This window comes from Alosa alosa, chromosome 8 (assembly GCF_017589495.1).
Source record: "Alosa alosa isolate M-15738 ecotype Scorff River chromosome 8, AALO_Geno_1.1, whole genome shotgun sequence".
NCBI classification, from domain to species: domain Eukaryota; kingdom Metazoa; phylum Chordata; class Actinopteri; order Clupeiformes; family Clupeidae; genus Alosa; species Alosa alosa.
The window spans coordinates 2,046,063-2,068,053 of NC_063196.1; the positions used below are offsets into that span (position 1 = coordinate 2,046,063).

Genomic DNA, 21,991 nt, shown 5'->3' on the forward strand with positions numbered 1-21,991 from the left:
CTTAAAAGTGATAAGAGATAGAGACTTTCTGTAAATTAGAGAAATATTAAGGATGACCCAAAGTTTATGTAGAGATTAAATGTTTATATCTAATTTGCATATTATGACGTCATATGGTGGCGGCCATCTTGGATTATAGCATTTTCATGAAAAGTCGCATGTTTGAATGATAAAATGCACCACTTCTTCCCCCCCAAAATGTCCCTCACCTTCTGTATGCTATATTGCACAATACTGAATGCTCAGGTAAATAGTAAGTAGTGAACAAACTGTGTAATTCATTACTAATAAATGGCAGAAACAAACCAAATGCATGTAGCGGTAGACTGGCCTTTTGCTGTAGAGATTTTCCATTTACTACATACAGTAGGCACTCTGATTCCATGTATGGGGCACATATATATTATTCAGATGACACACAAACACAAGTAGACAAGACCTGTTTAGTTCAAAAGCTCATTTTCCACAGAAAGGCACAGATCAGGAGTGAGATGACGAGACAAGACAAGACACAATGTTAGTATTTTTTTTCTTTTTGTTGTTTTTGTTGATGTTTTTTTGTTTTTTTTTCTTAGCTGACAAAGACACACACATCACAAGGACATGAACACACAAAAACACATAGTGTATGTCCTAAATGATCAGGGAAATAGAGGCAAATCAACAGTGTAAATCATTACTAATAAATGGCTGACATTTTTTTTTTTTTATGTAGCAGGCCTTTTGCTGTAGAGATAATGACTCCCTATCCCTATCCATACAGGGCCGGCATTCCCATCATCTTGTGATAGACTATGCATGACCTTATGTGTGTGTGTGGGAGAGGGAGAGAGCGTGTCACCACCTCCACCATGCGAGCAGCATGGCCAGATCTGCCTCATCTTGGGCAAGTGGAGAGAATTTTTGCCTTCGGGACTAGGCCTACTGTCATTCTCATTGCGACTCCCCCACACTGCCACTCACGTTCCCCCCTAACTGTCCTATGAGCACTTCGACCTCGTCTAACATACCCAGTGGCATTAGACAAAGGCTCCACCACGTTACCGTCGCCGCGATTGTGGAGAGGCACACGTTCAGAAGACAGAAGCTAGCGCTATGGATATTAGGCTACCTCCAGCCTCGTTAAGCCCACACCACTAACACCCTGCTAACTTCCGATGAACACTCGAACCCGTGAAAACATTATTCCCACCAGTGACATTGGGCAAACGATTCAACATTTGTGCTTGGTGTAAGCTAAACTATGGAGTAAACTCTCACTTTGTCCAGCTGCATCATTGCAAGGCAGGGGACGCATCTGAAGCCCTCACTAAACGAATCACCGTCATTTTCTGAAGGCAGATATTCCCCTTCAGAATCAGGGTCCGCGAATAGAAGACCCAACACTTCATTCCAGGTAAACTTTTTTGATGCCATTAGACGATAATCTAATGCAAATACTCGCTGACGTTGACAATATCGCTCTGATAAAGTAGCTCACACGCGCACTAGCTCCGGTATTGCACGTACTGATTCACTGCAGCTGTAGCGCGAAGTTTTGTTTAAAGCATGACTTTTTTTCGACTCAGGGATGACTTTCGGGGGGTCCAGTACAGCGGGGGGGCTACAGATCAAAACAAAAAACAATGGTTCCATGCTATCCATGTGGGGATACATGCCCACCAAGTTTCGTGTACCCCGGTCTTTCAGTGTCCCGGGAATCCTTGTTGGTATACGGTCACTAAATGTACACATAAATTATTTTATTGTAAGGCCCCCCATGAACGAAAGTCCACAAAACTTGGCATGCATTCGGAGGGTGTCATAATGATCCTACACTTCCAATTTCGTGCAGTTTTGACTATGTTAGGTCACAGATACCTGCGACACAACACCTCATTTTTACTTTTTTGTGTTTAACTAGGTGGCTATACATGAAATGAGTGGTTATGGAATGGGTTGACATGGCCCCTTGAGATCAACATACAAAAAAAAAAATGGTCCTCCTAAACCTTCACGGTTCTCGAGATATTCACAGAAAACTGTGTCTGCCCTACCCTCCTTTCGGGGGGTGCAGTCCAGCGGGGGGGGCTACAGATCAAAACGAAAAACGATGGTTCCATGCTATCTATATGGGGTTACATGCCCACCAAGTTTCGTCTACCCCGGTCTTTCAGTGTCCCGAGAATCCTTGACGGAAATTTGGACATGCAAAAAAAATAAATAAATAAATAAAATAAAAAATAAAAAATCTGACTAAACCTTCGCGGCGGTCATAATAACTCTATAATATCCTATAACTGCTATAGTTTTTCTATAGTAGTCTTATACTATAAGATTCCTATAGTGCTTTTTCCTAAGGGTCATACGTGACAGAAAACAACTTGAGTAGGCTAACCTCTGCCAATGTAGGCTATCAAAGCCATAGTTCTCATTACCGGGCTATGACCAAGTGGTCTTTCAATGATAGTATCATAGAATTCAAACCATAACTATCTATTCCGATAGCATACAATTAGCAGGCTAGGTCAGTGGCTGAACTGCATTTAGGGTGCTTATAACCTGTGTTGTGAAGTAAAATATCTACTAGGAAGATTGCAAAGACTTTTGACTGTGTAAAGAAATAGGTCTTTATTTTAAAACGTTTCCAACTGTTTATTACTTAAATGCAAGATGATGATTGCCACAAACGTTAACCTTCTTTAGGAGAAATTTTAAGCTGACATGCAATTGTTACCATTCTATTAAACCAACGTTCACCGACAAACGATCAGGAAGCGGTTCTTCTTCCTACTGGGATACTAGGATCAAACACATAAAGTTGTATCTCCAAAGACCTTTTGTGCAACAGTTTTGACTCGAGTTTTAGCCAGGTTTTAGCACTGTAAAGTTGAATATGGAGCATAGCACAGGCAGAATCGGATGAGGACGCACTGGAGGGAGCGTCACAGTACTGTTAGCCAATCAAAGGCGAGGTCATTAACATGTCATGAAAATTCATGAGCAAGAGGCAAATCCTGTCGTTCCTCCCCTCCCACCTTCCCCACCAAACTAGAACAGCATGAAATAGACGCAGGAGAGCATTTTTTCACCAAAACCGGCTCACAGGGCATTCATTAATACTAGAGACCACAGCAAAATTAATGAAAAAACGATGAGATGAGACCTTTAAATGTCAAGGCCCTCGGAAGTCTACCAATGAAGTATGGAGCTACTTTGAGCCTCGTAAATGGTGTAAAACAGTGATTTATTTGCATGACTAGGCCGATGCCAGAGGCACCCCCATCGAAAAACTGTTAGTAGCATCGGCTAACTAGCGCCAGATTTCTGAGTGCAGGGGACAAGCCGAGATGAGCTATGAGACATACGTTCACGCTCAGTTTCTTGTTTCAACACACTTTAGGTCAATATCACACCGGAATTCTCCTTTAAGGGAAGCTTTTTTCAACTAAGAACTAAACTAAGAACTAATAGCTAAATTAAAGCCCTGGCTCTCATTAGCCTGGGTTTTCCCATGCTGCTTTGCGCACGATTTTATTCACGCTGCTAGGCAGCCTGGATTTCATGGACTTCGTTTTCACCTCAACGAAGGAACCAATCACAGTACGGAGGGGGGACCGCAAGACGATGACGACACACCAAAACGGTTATGAGCTACGTACAGACGCATTTGATAGACATTCGTAGCGCTCAATAAATGCCGTTGCAAACGGAAGTTCAAGAGGCACGTGGCGAAAATTGCCACGCCTCCATTTCCCCCTAACCAGGTAACTTAGTCAAGGCTCACCTGCCGACGCACTGCTTCAGTTTGTTCTGCTAGCAAGTCGATCAAACAGCTCGCAATGGAACTAGACATCTACGCCTCAGCCAGCGATCTGGAGGATGATTCAGCCATTATTCCTCCCTCAGAGCCTTCGGTATCTCACCGTCGTGGTCGCCCTAGCCAAGCAGCCGTCCCATCGGAGCGCATACTCCAGTCGCGCCGGAATTCTTCCCCGGCTCCTTCTCGGGGATCCGTACGATCAACAACCCCCAGCTGCCGCCGGTTTTCCATCAGGGGAGATAATCCATGGACAATTTCCCGCATCAGGAGTGAACTGAGTAAGCGTCGCATTAAACTTCCCCATAGCGCCAAGAAAGGGCGAGCTACTCTGGCTGCTCCAGGCTTCCAGCAGCCAACCTCAAACTCCCCAAACCGCTCAAAGCGCTCATGCGCCCCCAAACCAAGGCCAGCATTCTCTGGAGCTTTCTCCCCTCCTTTTCCCCGACCCTTTCGAAGGACAGAGCGACGAAGGGTTACGTCCTTCACCCCCGGTTCTGGTCCTCCCCTTCCCACTCAACCAAACACCAGTGACGCAGCGCAGGGCTTGGCTTTCCCGCCGTTAACCGATACGGCACCAGCTAGGCAAATGGTAGTCCGCAGACTTCCCCCCTCTCCGCCGCCCGCAGCATAATCCTCTCCCCGCATCTCACACCCTTCCCCCCGCCTCGTATAGCTCACTCCCTACCGGTCCTTACCAACCACCTCCTATGGCTCAAACTGGCACAAGGCCTGCTGCTTGGCGCTTGCCCTTCTACACTTTAGCGTCAGCTGTTCAGCTACCCCCTCCGCCGCATGCTCCGACATCATAGCAGGGCTAGCCGTAACGTATGGCACTCACTTCTATGCTTACCACCGCCTCTTTTCGTCTAAATGCGCTGCCCAGGTAGGTCTTTGGAACCAATGCCCTTACTGGGGAGCTCTCGACGTAGAAATACATAACCGTATTTTTTTGGGCTGCCACTCTATATCATGTGCCTTATGCTGCAGTTCTGACCACGAGTCAGCCAACTGCTTTTTCATCGAAGGGAATTCCAACCAGCGAAAAACTGCGGCGCCAAAATCCACCTCCTCCGTCCCTAATCTACCTCAATTTGCCGGCACCGTTCCAGCCCAAGCTGCCTTTCCTACGCAGCAGGTTTGCTTCCGCTTCAACGCCTCCAAGTGCCGAATGTCTTCCTGCAATTACCTCCACGTATGCAGTTACTGTGCCGGGGCACAGTCAAAAAAAATAATAACAAGTACTTGTCTACTCCAATCAATGTGTCAAGGCTAGAAGCATAATTAGTTTCTCATACAGACAGAGCTTTCTCAGAGTATCTGATCTCAGGTCTCCAAAACGGTTTCCATCCCGACATCACTGCTATGCCAACCACGTCCTTTATCTGTAAAAATCTGCTATCCGCAATGAGAGAACCAGAGGCCGTAGACCAGCTTTTGGCTAACAAGTACAGTCTGGCTTCATGATCGGCCCTTTCTCCACAACTCCCTATCCAAATTTTATGATCAATCCTATCGGCGTCGTGACTCGGAAATATTCCGGCAAAAAGAGACTAACAGACGATCTCTTCGCTCCCCATAACGGGTTAGTCCCCAGCACCAACAGCCTCGTGCCTCTCGAAGACTATTCTATGTGCTACCAAACGGTGGATAACGCTATCCAGCTGATTAAGATAGCGGGCGCCAATTGCTGGTTATTTAAAGGATTAAAGGACATTACTGCAGCATTTAAAGTAATGCCCATAAACCCAGATTTTTGGCATTTGTTCGCCGTTCAGTGGCAAGGGAAATTCTACTTTGCCGTCAGATTAATGTTTGGCTTCCGCAGTAGCCCCAAAATTTTCGACACCCTGTCAGAAGCTTTATGTTGGATTCTGCAAAACAATTACAAAGTACCGCTCCTAGTCCACCTGTTGGATGATTTTCTAACTGTCACACCTCAATCACATCCCCCCGCGGCCGGGTGTGAGTCTGTTTTGAGAGTTTTCAAGTCCCTGGGCGTGCCTATTTCAGAGGAGAAAACAAGCGGCCCCGCTAATACTCTAGAATTTCTCGGCATCACCCTCGATACAGTTAACTTAACCTCGTCGCTCCCGAAAAAGAGAAAATCGACCGCATTTTAATATTCATAGATTGCTTCAATGCGGCCCCTAAAACTAAGCAAGAAGTCCTGTCACTTTTGGGCCATCTCAATTTTGCAATGCGGGTAATTCCCCAAGGCAGACCCTTCATATCCAACCTCCTCTCAGCCGCAAATTCAGTACCAGCGCTTCACGACTTAGTCGTTATAGACGAGCAATGCTTATTAGATCTAGACTTATGGCGATTATTTCTCACACAATGGAACGGTCTGTCCATGTTCTACAATGACCGCTGTTCTTCCCCCACGGATCTCCAGTTTTTCACTGATGCAGCGCTTTCTATCGGGTTCGGAGGTTACCTCAACGGTCGTTGGTTTGCCAGCTCCTGGCCTCCAGAGCTGGCAAACTTGCCTCCAGGATAAGCCTCCTCAGCTGTGTACGAGACGTACCCGGTCGTAATCACAGCACTCCTAAGGGGCAACGAGTGGTCCGATAAAAGCGTTCTCGTCTATAGCAACAATTAGGCAGCCGTTTTTGCGATAAATAAAGGTCGTTCCTGCGCTCCCATCATTTGTCCCTTTCTGTGTTGCCTCGTCTGGACAGCAGCATGCAACCAGTTTCTTATTAAAGCTGAATATGTTCCAGGCTGTCATAATGCTGTTGCTGACTCTGTCTCGTTTTGCGTTTCAGAAATTCAGGGAATTAGCTCCAGAGGCGGATCCAGAACCGACTCCAGTGCCACCTTATTCGGAAACAATCTTCCTTTAAGTCACCCATTGCACTACCTCCAGTCCCACTCAAGAAATCTAGCCCTTCATTCTCTAGCACCCAAAACACTTCAGTCGTATTGGTCTGCCTGGTCTTCATTCAAACTGTTTCATAACTGCCACTCTCTGCCCTTTCCTACGTTCGATTTACTGACACTCTCTTCTTTTGTGTCTTACGCCAATCTCATTTTAAAATTTAAGGCAAGTACTATTAAATGTTCTCACAGGCATCCATTTCTTTCACAAAGGAATATATGGAGCAGACTGCCCAATTTTCTCCAGCCACCACATTTCTCTTTTAATCAAAGGGATCCGAAGGTCAGAACCCGCTGCTTCTAACCGTTGGCTTCCAATCACCATTTACTTACTCGACTCTTGCGTCCAAGAGATTAGACATAGGATTCATTTCTCCAAATTCAGATAAGACCCTCATTGAGATGTTTATTTTCGTCTATTTTGGGCTGCTTAGATGTAGCGAGTTCACCACTTCCAACAGAAATTTCAACCCCCATATCCACCCCCGGTTATGCGACCTTCAAATCATAAATCCAGATACGATCCGCTACTTCATCAAACGTAGTAAAACTGACCAATTCATGAAAGGGCACTCTGTGTTCATATTTAACATTGAATCGCCAGTCCAACCCTACCAAACTCTAGCTGACTACATTGCTTATCGCAGCTCTACTGCTTCCCCTGCCAACTCTCTCTTCGCTACAGACGACGGCCGGCCAGTTACCCGCTACAGGTTTCAATCCCAACTCAAGTCTATTCTAACACAAATTGGAATCCCCGCCGATCGCTATTCTACCCACTCATTCAGAATCGGTGCAGCCACCACTGCTGCCAACAACGGCCTGCCAGATCTAGCCCTCAAAACTTTAGGCCGGTGGTCCTCCGATGCGTTTAATACTTATATTAGATCAAATCTTTCCGATCTTAGTAAATCCCAGCGAGCACTGACTTACTAATAACGGGCGCAGGGTCCCGGCCGGGGGTCCCTCCATTATGCTAGCGTTGTTTGGGGTGCTCACAGGGATCTCATCAAAAATGACTGCTCACTCAGTTTCGGGAGATCCAGCGTAGCACTCCAGGACCCCGGCCAGCGACTTTGCCCAACATGCTAATCCCGCTTTTACGATAAGGCTGATCTGTCGCATCTATTGTTATTTATGTAACTCAGGTCCAGTCTGGTCCCCTTATATCGCGCAACGTATTATTCTATTGTTTGGCATCTTGCCCGGCCTCTGCCAGCATGCACTTAGCGTTCACGAGCAGCAATGCCAGCGCAGAGCCGCCGTGTTCCCAAGAAGCTCGTCTGGACCCAGACTAGCGACCTAGACAATGTTCATGTTATTCTTATTGGCAAATTTCGGATAGTAAACGCTTGAAACGGCTCTGGGCATTCGTAAACCACGTTTCAAACACTCAAAAATTAACTTGTAGTTCCCAGACCCCATCTCAATGAGATGAGGTCTGACGTTAGCCAGGCTAGGCTCTCATATACTGACTTAGAAATTATAATCCATGCTTTTGTTACATCTAGGCTGGACTATTGTAACTCTCTGTATTTAGGTCTGAACCAATCTACCCTTGCTAGACTTCAATTCCAAAATGCTGCATCTAGGCTTCTTACTGGAACTAAGAAACATGCACATAAGTCCTGTGCTGGCCCAACTCCACTGGTTACCTGTCAAATACAGAATTCATTCTAAATGGAATGGCACCACAGAATACCTGTGACCTTTTAAGTCCCTACTGTCCTTCTAGGCCACTGAGGTCTTCCTCACAACATCTTCTCTCAGTCCCAAATACAACCCTAAAAACTAAAGGTGATAGGGCTTTTTCTGTTGCTGCCCCTAGACTCTGGAATGATCTCCCTATAGAAATTAAGTCCTGTCCCACCATCAGTAGTTTTAAATAAAATTTAAAGACCCATCTATTTTCTTTGGCCTATAATGTAAATTATTTTTTCTCCTTGTTTGTTTATTTATCTTATTTCTATTTATTTTCAGCATTATATTAACTGGCATATTTAACTTTACTGTACATCTTTCTCTAGGCCTATAGTAGTTTCAGTAACCATATGTTCTTTTATCTACATATCATAATCTGTTTATTATTATTATTTATTTATATTTTTGTTTACTGTATTTATTTGATTTCTGTGAGCACCTTTGTACAGCCACAGCATATTCTGTGTTATAGCTATGAACACATACAATGGCTCGTTTGAAAGGTGAGACTTTAAGCTCTCAGTGGGTGCAAACCGTGTATTTCTACACGCCTCTGTTCCTGAGAAATCCCAAGCTAAACAGTGGCTAGTTTTCATCAAAATTGCTGTTTTTTTTCTAGAAATGGAGATATAACGTCTTTCATGAAATATGAAGAGTTGCCTGTAAAGTTTCCGGGAAGTGACCTAGCGAGACCTGGCGAGACTGCCACCTAGTGATAGACCCACGAAAATGGCCTGGTTTTGAGCTGACGTGCATGCATCACTGATTCGACCCAAAGCGGCAACCGAGTTATGATAAAATGTCCAGATTGTGCGTTTTCATGAGTTTTCGATCGTCATATATTTCATTTCCATTCATCACAGAGTTCCCAAAATCACATATAAGGTGTGTTAGAGTGTCTAGTTTCGTAATTTATAACGTAATATTACGTTTTTGGCACTCAATGAGTTAAACGGTTGAAGCTGAATTAGACGCAGACATTTGGTGGAAAAATAATAATAATAAGAAGAAGACTTTGGATAACAGAACAGTGCATTTTCATGCACTGTAATTAAAAACATTCAGAAAACATCTTTTTTAGGGCAGGTCTACAATATTTCAGGAAAACAGTGTCAAACTGCATTCTTACAGGAGCATAGTCTGGGGGTTGCTTTTTTCTCCTACCCTCTCCTCATGTTATGCTGTATTCTTCCTCAATCTCCTGTCTTCCTGTCCTGTCTACCCCCTTGTCATTGTATGTATGTTTGTGTTATGTATGGACAGGTTTATGGAGTCAGAACAACGCCATAAAGATTGTGTGCCCGTGAAAAGATATTCACATGTGTAATAGAGTTTTGTCTTCGAGAATATGATTTGCACAAGTGTAGAACCGTTTTGTAACTGTGGAATTAATTTGTCTGTGTGCAAAAAAATGCGTACCTGCAGAAATATTTTGTGCACTTGTGAAAAAACATTTGTCCATAGGGTTTTAGTTTGAATATGTGGAACAGCTTTATAGCTACAGGCATAGGAGAAGTGCTAGAAGAAATCTATCTTTCGTGTGCAAACTGGATCTACGAAGCTACAAAACTTTTTTAGACACGAATTTTGGCAGTGTTTTGTCGTCTTTTCTGAAGAGCCAATCAGCGAATTTTGGCACTGTCTTGACAGTTTCTGCAGAGCCAATCAACACATTGCATCGCCTACTGACTAGCCAATCAGGGGACGTCCTGCGTCACATCTCTCGACCAGGGTCGGCAGGCACAGAGCTAGCGAACTTAGGTCTTAAATCTAACAAGTTATGCCTTTTACAACAAGGTTTTTGATGGAAAAGTGGTGTTTAATTTCCATAATATTTGTTTAGTGAAGGAATAAAACCATCAGTTTTTTGCTAAGCAAGAAGAATCAAGAATTACGATCTTTGAGTTTGTTTATTGTAACCTAGCAACCGAGGCTTTAAGTGTTAAAAATTATTGCAGTTTCAGTATATACAAGATGTGCTGTAGCCAAGGGGGCAGGCGAATTCCCGGAAGTAGAAGAATCAATGGAGGCTGGAGGGACCACTTCTCTGCTAACCCCCATAGAAGCCCATTCATTTTAGGATTTTTTTGAAATATCATAACTTCATATAGCAAATATCCTGTGCCGATATTGTAGCTTCTATGTTATCTACATAAACAATAAAAGGCAAAACAAGACTCGACTACTTTGTACAGGGCTTAAAATTCATTTTTCAAAATGGGGGGGAATTCCCCCCTTAGGTTATTCATGTAGGGGATTTACACAATTTGGGGGAGGGGGTCGATTCTGATACCAAGTCAAGAATTGCGATTTCAATACTTGATACTTTTTAAAAAAGTGTTTGATTTTGGGGCCCCCACCACCCTGACGTCATCAGTAATATATACTGTAGTGGGATCATTCACAACAGTGGACATCCTAGATTCTGCTTGACTCTCTCCACACACACAAACACACACTGAAAATTATAGCTTATGTGATATGTTTCTATCATATATTTTTTAATTCATATAGAGTGTATTTATTTAATAATGCATTTTTTAAAGTATAGCATTTTACTAGTAATTACTACTAGCTAAACATATTTAGTCATTTGAATGCCTCATATTGACGTTTAACCTATAAAACTTAGGCATATCTTTAATGTGGTGTGTAGGTCCAATTGAGTGCACATTGGTGATGAGTAGGTGTAATTGAGTGCCTGTCACTTTAAGAAAATTCCTGAGAGTAATTCTATGGAGTAATTAGCCCCCCTTCAACCTGACGGTTTTAGGCTGTAGTCGCTAGTGAATAAAAGTTGTGCATAGTGCGGTATGTGTATGCAAATCATTATGTTTTCTATGTCATTAGATACAATAAATGTTGACATGTCGAAGACAATCTTTCTGGGATCAAGTGTTGACGTGACCTGAGCTAGCAGGATAGTTACCAAGGAGCTCTTTCCAGATGTAAAAGTTTGCCATGGTAGCGTAGCCTATTTGCATAAGCGCAAAGTGGTTCTCTCTCTCTCTCTCTCCGTGTGTGTGTGCGTCTGCATGAGGCTATGTTCAATTCAACTCGGTAGTTGATCAGTCCGGTCAATAGCACCGCATTCACGCCACTTAATGATTAGGCTATATTAACGTCATCAGACAGGCTGTAAAAGTGTATGCGGGAATTTCTCGCATTATGATGGCTAGAGTTGCGGGACTTGAACAAATTATGCGCAATACCCGCAATCCCGCAGTGAAATTTAAGCCCTGTTGTACATAACGTTAGGTTCCCGTAAGAAGAATGTTTAGCATGTCCGGTTGTAGGGAAGCTAACGCACTGATGGTTGTGAAGTTCTATAAGTTTGTCGAAACAATGCCAAGAGAAATGCATGTGAAAGATGGTCCGATGAAATATTGGAGTTGGTGACTTTTTTAGTGTAGTAGCCTAGTGTATAAAGATGTTGAAAAGTAACAAAAAACATAATGGACTTAAGTTTCTTTAGAGAGATCGAATTCTCATAAATCCACAATGCACAAATCCATTGTCATATGCAAATTAGTTCATTAAATAGCACGCATATCTTTCACAAAATAATGAACTGAATACATATCTTGACTAGTAAAATACCAATATTCTTCTTGATATGATGTAATTACAAAAGAGGAACTCATTCATTGACAATAAACATTTAGATTTCATATTGTATCTGTAATATTACATAAAAACAATTTTGCTTAATTATTTGATTAAATTTGAACATGTTGAGGCCAGAAGACATGACTGTCTAGTGCAGCGGTTCCCAAACTTTTTTCCCCGTGGACCACCTTCTACATCCTGACTCGGCTCGCGTACCCCCACCATCCAACACATAAAAAAGTAACACATTCTATTGACGCATTCCAGGCATCGTTGTTTAATTAGCCGCCCTACATGATAACATAATCAAAATGTACAACTGGTCTATGAGCTCTCACGTTAAAAAAAACAGTGTGGAGAACCACATTAGAATGGTTAGGTAGCATCTCACTGCAGACCACGCACTGTGGCTTTGGGCAGTCTGTCTCCCAATCCACGTGAAGCCTAGGACTATACTGTATGCCTCATCATACTTTTGTTTTCTTTGTGCAGTCTTCTCTGTCTCGTTCTTTCTTTTATCCCCCTGCGCTCCATCTCCACCTTCATCATTCTGCCCCCCATCCCATTCCATCGTTACCTGTCTCCTGCTCTGTTTCTCTCACTTCTCTTCTTCCATCGCTTTAATTAGTCCTTTTGGACAGTGTCCCTTTTTTTTCATGTTTACGCAGCCTTCTACCTAGCCTATACTTCAACGAAACTAACGCGCCAGATATTCTGGCTACCCGCAGGAAATCACATGAATTGTGTGTAGCTTATTTTTTTAAATGAAAACATAGCCTATTATAGAGTTTACAAATGATTTCCTTTAATTTCACGTTTCCATATAATTATAACCCGATTCGAAATTATGTATTATATATTAATTAACTAGATGTACCGCAGAGCGGTACAAAATATGACCGCCGCCCAGTCCAGCACATTTTTTCCACAAAAATAAATCACGCTGAAAGGCCTATATGATTCTAACTGTCTCACTAAATTGCATTATCCACACTCACTGGTATCTGCTAGACAACAAGTACCAAAACATGATTAGTTCATAGATTTCACCAAGTTTCGTGTACCCCGGTCTTTCAGTGTCCCAGGAATCCTTGTTGGTGTACAGTCACTAAATGTACACATAAATAATTTTATTTTAAGGCCCCCCATGAACGAAAGTTCACAAAACTTGGCATGCATTCGGAAGGTGTCATAATGATTCTACACTTTCGATTTCGTGCAGTTTTGACCATGTCAGCCAGAGATATTGTGATGAAAACACCTAATTTTTTGCTTTTTAATTTTAACTTCGTATGCTATACATGAAATAAGTGGTAATGGGATGGGTTGACATGCCCCTTAAGACCAACATACAAAAAAAGGTGGACCTCCTAGGCCCTACGGTTCTTGAGATATTCACAGAAAACTGTCTCCGGCCGCCTACAGGCCAGTTGGTGTATAGTAACATAAATTAATTTATTGTGTGACCCCCCATGAACGGAATTCCACGAAACTTGGCGTGCATTCAGAGGGTGTCATAATGATCCTACACTTCCAATTTCGTGCAGTTTTGACTATGTTAGGTCACAGATACCTGCGATTACAACACCTCATTTTTTCTTTTTTGTGTTTAACTAGGTGGCGCTATACATGAAATGAGTGGTTATGGAATGGGTTGACATGGCCCCTTGAGATCAACATACAAAAAAATGGTCCTCCTAAACCCTACGGTTCTCGAGATATTCACAGAAAACTGTATCTGCCCTACCCTCCTTTCGGGGGTCCAGTCCAGCGGGGGGGCTACAAATCAAAACGAAAAAACGATGGTTCCATGCTATCCATGTGGGGTTACATGCCCACCAAGTTTCGTGTACGCCGGTCTTTCAGTGTCCCGGGAATCCTTGACGGAAATTTGGACATGCGAAAAAAAGAAAAAGAAAAAAAAAAAAATCAGACTAAACTTCGCTGTGCGGCGGTCATAATAAACAGGCGTCTCAGTCTCACGCATGTATAGGCAAAACTGTATCAGACCGATGTAACGTTGGTAAATCTTCCATTGCACAGAATGATTTTTGTAGCACGTGCAACCAATGACAGTCGAAAGATACAATACAGTGCTGCTATAAATTTGCTTGGTATAACTGCATTTATAGTTTTCTACAAATGCAATCAATCAAATTGGCCTCCATCACTCAACCAACGCTAACGGTAACATTACCTAGGTCCTTATTGATATTATAAGATTAACGTACCTGCAGTAAAAACCAAGCATGTCCGATAAACATCCTCAGATTTATTTCGGCTTCAAGAAGTAATGGGAATTACATTTCATGTGAACATCGTCCTATCCTTATTAGACATTCTCTGCGGTAAACTACAGTCCTTGTAGGAAGCGTCCATTGTTTTTCTAACCCACTTTTAACTTCCAACAAAATTACGTCTCACTGTAACGATGAGCCATCTAGTGGACAAACGACTACTTATCGCCAATACTGGAAATGCAGCCATGATGATGATGATGAATATTTGGCTTTCTTTTAATCCTACTGAATTTGTAATTATGTTTAGGCCGTTCTAATACCGATAGTATGTGGGTGCCTGTGTGTGTGTGCATGTGTATATGTGTGCACCGCCATCTACAGGCCAATGAGTGTACAGTCACTAAATGTACACATAACCTAATTTTTTTAGACCCCCCATGGATGAAATTCTACGAAACTTGGCATACCCCCAGAGAATGCCAGGTCAATCATACACATACAATTTGGTGCAGTTCTGAACATCTTAACTGAAGATAGGGGCGATTAAAGCAGAATAATATTGCATTTTCATTTTTTACCGGGGGGGTGCAAATCACAAATGAGTGATTATGGGCCAGGTTGATGTGGGCCCTTGAGACCAACATACCATAAAAAAGATTCTTCATCCTCAGTGCCACGGTTCAGGTAGTTATTTAGGAAAACTGCTTTTTTATGGTTCGGGGGCCCAGTACGGGGGGGGAGGGCCCCGGAGACTAAAACGAAATATTTCCGTAAAAGTCTAGTGGGGCTACATACCCACCAAATTTCATGTGCACCGGTGTTTCGGTGTCCAGCGTATCATTGACCAAAAATTCAGGAAGGAAGGACGGAAAAAAAAAAAAAAAAAACTTTGACAATCATTATATGACCGCTGCGATAGCGGCGGTCATAATTAGAGTATTAATTAATTAATCATTTTTAACTCCTTTCCGCCATTGCCCTTTTCATCTCGAGTACCCCCTAGTGGCAGCTTGTGTACCACCAGGGGTACGCGTACCACAGTTTGGGAATCCCTGGTCTAGTGTCTACCTACAGTACAGTCAATTGTCTGAGATAGTTATATCTGCTAATTTACTCCAACATGCAAATAATCTCATTAACTATGCGTGATACAAAAATGTCCCAAGCAGAAATGGATTTTACGCGAAAAAGTACTATAGAATCAACTGAGAAAAGTTTGGTAGTGACCTTAATCAGATCGTTGTAGGTTTTGCCCTGCGATTTTTCAACGACAATCAGGTGAGAGACAAGCTGTCTAGCAGCTCCAAAGACCCCCATTCATTTTGCACTCACCAGCGATCGCCCCCAGTGGAATTCTGGTGGAACTGCAACCAAATTTGGTACATTAAATCTGATCATGTGATCTGCAAAGTTAAACATATCTAAGAGATAAACATACTTGGTAAATATGGCCCTATGTTCATGGATCATATTTCACGCAATTTAGCGATTTAGAGGGCTACAATTCAAGTGTTTAACTGCTAGAACAATCGCCTAGCCTAGCCTACTGACTGGAGTGCGCTATATGCAACGATACAGAACAAAGTTTAAAATTGTGCAACAATTTTAAACAAAAGGATTATGCAAACAATGAATCCCTTAGTAAGACTCAGAGCCATGTAAAGTAGCCTAAAAATGCATGATCACCCACACTCATTATGATCCAAAGCACACAAGGAAAGTTCGAAGTAGAAGTTACCAAATAGTTCAAACCAGTGACATGTTTCACCAGTAAGCATCTAATTGAAAGAAATATGTTTCTTCTTCTAATGCGCTAAATTGAGCCGTGATGAATTGCGATATTGCAAGAACCACTAGCCTACACACCATGGCTAGTAGGCCTATTCAAAAAATTGCAGTTAAACAAATGAATGCATAGCAAATGAAGTTAGCTAAACCGTGTAGACATGCATCAAGCGTCAAAAACAATTCACCTTTAAATGAGAGATTAGGTCATGTACATAACCATAACCAGCCTACCTGTACACGCTGCAGGACGTCACAACGGGAGGACGAAGAGAACGCTGGTGGCCAGACAGACCCTAACAGTTGTAGCCTAGCAGCACATGATGGCGCATGATTTCTTCCAAAAATTCAATGACCCATCGACCGACCAACCAAACTTCATATCAAGGATTAGGGTTCGGTTGCCACGATGGATTTCCATCAACTGGATTCTTTATCACTTTTATGTCAGAATCGTCATGGTAAGGGCCGTGGAAAGAGGGTGCAAAATCATTAATGTGCGAACTCCCCATCATTCACATTAAGCAAAGGTTTCATTAGGTCCCTTCCCTTAGCAGGTGTATAAAATCAAGCACCAACCTGTCTGTAGATTTTTCTCATTTCCATACTCTATCTGTAGGCCTAATACATAAAAAAAACTATTTTGCATAATTCTTTGATTAAATTTGAACATGTTGAGGCCAGAAGACATGACTGTCTACCTACAGTCAAATGATCAAATGTCTGAGATAGTTATCTGCTACTTTACTCCAACATGCAAATAATCTCATTAACTATGCGTGATACAAAAATGTCCCAAGCAGAAATGGATTCTAGTGAAAAAAATGTAGCCCTCAGAGTTCAGCAAGAAGGGCCCCTTTAGCAGGATTTTGCTTATAGGGCCCTATGGAGGTCTGAATCTGCACTGAGAGCACTACTAGCACCTGCCATAGTCGGATAAATATCAAGAAATCTTTGCCTCAATGTTTTTGGTTTTGTTTGCAACCTCAAATGGCCGCTTTTGGTCCAGTGGTTCCCATGCAATGTCCTCTTTCTTCACAATGGGAGCATTAATAGCCTCATCCTTGGGCTCAACCTGACTTTGAACAGCTGGGGACAATTCAAAGATACATTTGAAGTTGACTCCTGTGATGTGACATAATTCATGGAATTTTCTTCTGAACAGTATGATTCCGAATCAGAGGTGTTGTCACTTTGAACATGTCTTTGCAACTTTGAGGTTCTTGCCTCATCACCTGATGGACTCGAAGCAATACTTTCATGTGTGATTCTGATAAGATGCGATTCAAAAACACTTCCATGATTCTTGATATGCAAGTGTTTCAGTCTGATTCCTCAGAATTTTTTAAAACAGTCAGAATGACTGTGTGATGTACTGGCAAAGGGTTACAAAGGGTAGAATGTTGTTTTTCGTTCAGCAGGTTGTGTACATCTCTGGAACTGACCACATTTTAGCCCTCTAGGTTACTTATTCTGCCTTTGAAACACAGCTGAGGCCTAGAACCAGGTGAAGCTGTAAGTCAAATTTGGCTATAGAATGAAAGATGAGTTCTCTACATGTATTTGTGTGGACATACCCATGCGTTTTGCTCAATGTCCTTTTGGAATTTCCAAAAGGACCTTTGGCTACCCAAAACGCATACTGACAATAAAAGTGTCCGTAACCTTTTCTAACCACTTTGGATAGAAGAATAATCTTGGTGTCAAATGAAAGCTAGTATCACCAGCCAAGTGCCAATGACCTTGAGTACCAAAATAATCCCAGTCACACACACCACAACACAAAGTAAATTTTATTAAAAAAAATACAATCTTTATTAACACGTAATAAAACATGCATTTAATCTAGGCAGGGGAGCAAAGCTTATAGGGGCAGATGAATTCAGGATTGGCCACTCAGATCATTTGTGCAATAAAGCCCATCTCAGCACTACAGGGCACTTCATAAGTCAAGTCTGATCTCCCGAAGGACGCTGTTAATGATTTCAGTCACATAAGGGTGAAATTGTCTCACAGATGAGGGATCAGAATGGTTATGGTGTTCAGAGGACTCAACAAAGAGTCTGACAGGCCTGACTGTGTGCAGTAATATGTCAGTAGTGCCCTATAAGGACAAAGTTCTTGTCAGCATAGTCTCATTCCTGATGCACTCGGCAATTTTGCATCTTAAAAGAATCGCTACTTGAGTGGTCCAGTAGAGCCTGAGTAACTCTAGCCTTCTTGTTAGCCTCGGGATCAAGTTGGTTGGTCGGCAGCTTCGCTTTGCCAAGACAAGGCAATTTTGGATATGGTGTCAACCGATGTGGATGGCAATTTGGTGTCTGATGAAGATGCCCGCCATACAGAAATAACAAACAAATTAAAGGTATTAACTACCATCATTCATTCAGAGGTCAGTAAAAGGATAAGACAAGTGGTATTATGCATATAAAAAGTAAAGTAGCATCTGCTTAATCTATCTGGCTAGTTATGTCATGTCCCCTGGCTGGCAAAAGAGCAAGGAGTCTGAGTGTGGGCCTCCTCGGCACAGTCATTTTCTGGGATGATTTTACTACAAAAAAATATTAAATAATTTACAATTTAGTGAGTAGCTGTGTCCATTCAGTTAACAAACACAACTATTCTTTCAGAGAGAGCAATACATTAAATTAAACCCTTCTTAAAGGTACACTATGTAGAGGTGCGTTCAAATTTGGCAAACAGTGGCAAATGTCTGTGGTGAACATCTTTAAATTTGAACAATTTGGTGTTAAAGGAATTATCCGGAGTAAAATGCACTTTAGATAAATTTACGGATGATTAGGAGTACATACGTTGAGTTGACATCCAAATCATGTCATTCGGATGTGTTTTGAGAAAGTTCGATGTTACCGTTTTTAGTCAAAACTCGTTAGCCTGGAAGTGACGCGGGCATGTCATTTCGCCGCTACAAAACACTATTTTTATACCTCTTCTACAGTTCCAAACAACATTACACTTAGTAGTGAGTAGAGGGTCCCTAAAGCCAAACCGAAGTATCCCGAGGTCTTTATGTGGTCGGATAGAGAGTCCAGAATGAATTTCATCAAGCCAGTACCTTTCCGGAAATGTTGCCATCTTTGCTGCCATCTTCAGGGGAAAGTCCGTAGGAGTCGATTGTGGAGTAACACACTCTGGAAATTCACAATTGCGTCGTCTCCACTGTCCAATAAATGTGCTGATTCGATTTCCTTCCTCCATTTCATAACCCTTGTTCAATACAGAGGGGAGTTTGAAGCTACATTAGCTGGTGATGGATAATGGTCACATCCGGGGAGTTAAACGAGTGAGTGTATGACTCTGCTGGTTAAACAAGCATTTATTTTTAGTGTATCTTAGTGATCTAAAACACATAGTTACTGGCAAATAGCTTACATAAATGTAGGGGTTTGTCCAGTCCTCATTGGGGGTGGTTTTGTTATCAAACGCCGGGCGCCTGGTGCAAAAATGCGGTTCTTATGTTTCTTAATCAGTCGTGGGTGTGTACTACAGTGCGACTTCAAACACCGCATCAGTATTTTGACGGTCACCTGCGCATTTGAAGGAATCTGCTTGCACGCGAGACCAACAGGTATTCCACTGAACCATGTTTAAAGTGACCAGGTCAGACTTCTTCAGAAGTAGTGTGAACGCTCAAATCTTGCCCAGATCTGATTTTTTCAAATCAGATTTAGACCACTTCCATATGTGGTCCTGAATCAGACCCAGGTCTGATTTTTTTCAATGTGGCCACAGTGTGAACAACCAAATGTGAACAACCATCGACATTGTCACAAAATTATGCGACGCGGGAGTTGATGTCATTGTTATTTTGTGCATGCTGCAGGTCAGTTCGAAACCGCAAACGGTTCACACTGGAATCTGATATAGGCCACATTTTTAAAAGGTAATGTGAACAGCCGAACAAAAAAATCGGATCTGAGCAAAAAAATCTGAATTGAGCATTAAGACTTGCAGCGTGAACGGGGTCTAATTGACTTCACTTGTCTCCGGGTATTCCATTTGACTCGTAAATCATCGTATGCCCATCCATACAACATGTACGAATGAGTTGCTAACGCGAGCATTTTTATTTCAATTTCTGCTGTGCTGTCGCGTTTCTCTCAAAGTACATGACATACTGTTAAACTCAAACTTTCTGTTATTTTCAAAACATTTGGTATATTTCCTCCTGTCGAGGAGATGGAGTAAAGGGCATCTACTTTCAACTTAATAAACCCGTTTAGAAATCATTTGGATGGTTAAATTACCTGTTCCTGTGAAAATGGTGACTTTCCCCGCTCCCCCTAGCGTTCCCAGGCAAAAAAAACAACCTTGCAACATTGGGACTACCATCCCGGTAAAAGAAGTGAGAAACAATAAACTAATTTTAAATTGTGTTCTTACCTTGTAACATCCACATTGTTATGCCGAACTTGCGCTAACCGTTTTGCTAGCTTGTAAACAAATCCATGTGCTTTATCGTTACTTTTTTCCACAGTCCATAGTGCACAACTTCACCAGCAGAGGCGGAACTAGCTAATCTTACCAGTGGCGGAACAAGTCAGAGCCGGGCCGGGGGCGGGGCACATGAACGGGCCCTTTATTAATCTCATCATAACATAATTTACATACACATGCACAACATACACATACACATGCCCGCAACAGTGGGTCTTACTAGCGTCAGCGCCACGGAGAGCAACTATGTAATTTTGAAGTCCATCGAACGTACATGAAGTGTAACCAAGAGAACAACAACAAAAACATTAGGCTACATGACCCCTAATAATAAAACAACAATAATACGCAGCATACAACGAGCCTTGCGCTCCGCAAACTCGTCCACGATGCTCTGTGTATGTCCATTTTCTTTGCTCCCTCATTCTCTATGGACAAAATGGCAAGTCCACTCAGTCTCTCCTGTCCCACTGTGCTACTCAAGTGTTTTTTAATGATCTTTAACTTGGAGAATGAGCGCTCAGAGTTTGAAACGGTGACGGGAAGAGTCAAAATTAAAATCAGGGCGGTGCAAATCTCACTGAATGCAGAAGTTACTGCTGGGTGGTTGACATTGGTGGAGCGAGGGGGTGGCTTCGGGGGCTCAAGCCCCTAATCTCTTTTCAAAAGCCCTGAATCTTTTGTTGTATGTGTTTTAAATTTCCAACGATTCTAATTTCTAATTTAACCTCCCCTCGGTTTCTCTATAAATGTTACAAAATGTAGCCTACTATTACTGAGCAAATATCCCTTACGTTCAAAGCCCAATATTGACAGATAATCTGATTTCCCACATGATGAGTTTAGGCAATGCCAGAGCCGAGATGTAGCGGTTTACGTCATAAACCTGGCAGGAAAGTTTAGAGCGGCGCAGTCAGTTTAAACAGCAAGCCGGTAAGAAAAACTATTGTCAAGACATTAGGCAATTAGGCTACTGTACCCCGGAATACAAAAATACACTTCAGAAAGTTTGTTGTACTGTATTCTGTAGTCTCAATGACCAAATCAGTAGATATACATGTTGTCAGTTGAGTTCGTTCAATTTATTTATTGTAGGCTAGTAGCCTAGGCAAATATGAAACAGAGATGTAACGTGGCTACCGGCGGGATTTTGAACTTGCATGTTTCATGCATTTTAGGGCAAAAAATACCATGGGATTGATGTGTTCTCCATTTGAGGAACGTAATCAATTGCGGACGTGCACAGACAGCTCAGACACAGAGCGCATAGCCTAGGTTAGGCTACTTCGCACTTTCTAGAGCGCATTCATTAAGCTACGTAAAAGATGCTTCATACCAAAACAACGATCAAACATTATCAAATGTATCATGACGTGTTGTCACAAAGACTTACTCCAATTAGAAAATCGAAACCAAAATCATGTAAGTGTAAGTGTTCTCTCATTGTCGCCTGTAGGAGACAATATCGTTGATCCAATTTTGTAAATTTGCACGTCGTAAAGTTCAATATGAGAGT

At 42.3% G+C, this 21,991-nt stretch overlaps 1 protein-coding gene and 1 pseudogene across 2 annotated transcripts in view; one reads left to right on the top strand and one right to left on the bottom strand.

The window, feature by feature from the left end:
• ephx1 (epoxide hydrolase 1, microsomal (xenobiotic)) overlaps window positions 1-16,449 on the bottom strand; it is a 50,373-nt gene extending 33,924 nt beyond the window's left edge. The window contains exons 1-2 of one of the 2 annotated variants that reach the window (XM_048250533.1): window positions 16,252-16,321; window positions 15,565-15,596 (exon numbers count right to left, since the gene is read on the bottom strand). The gene's annotated coding sequence lies outside the window, so the exon portion shown is untranslated. Of the gene's footprint in view, window positions 1-15,564; window positions 15,597-16,251 lie in introns of both variants that reach the window. The other variant, XM_048250531.1, reaches the window with a different exon arrangement.
• LOC125299272 lies at window positions 5,263-6,648 on the top strand (annotated as a pseudogene).
• Window positions 16,450-21,991: the final 5,542 nt, after the last annotated feature.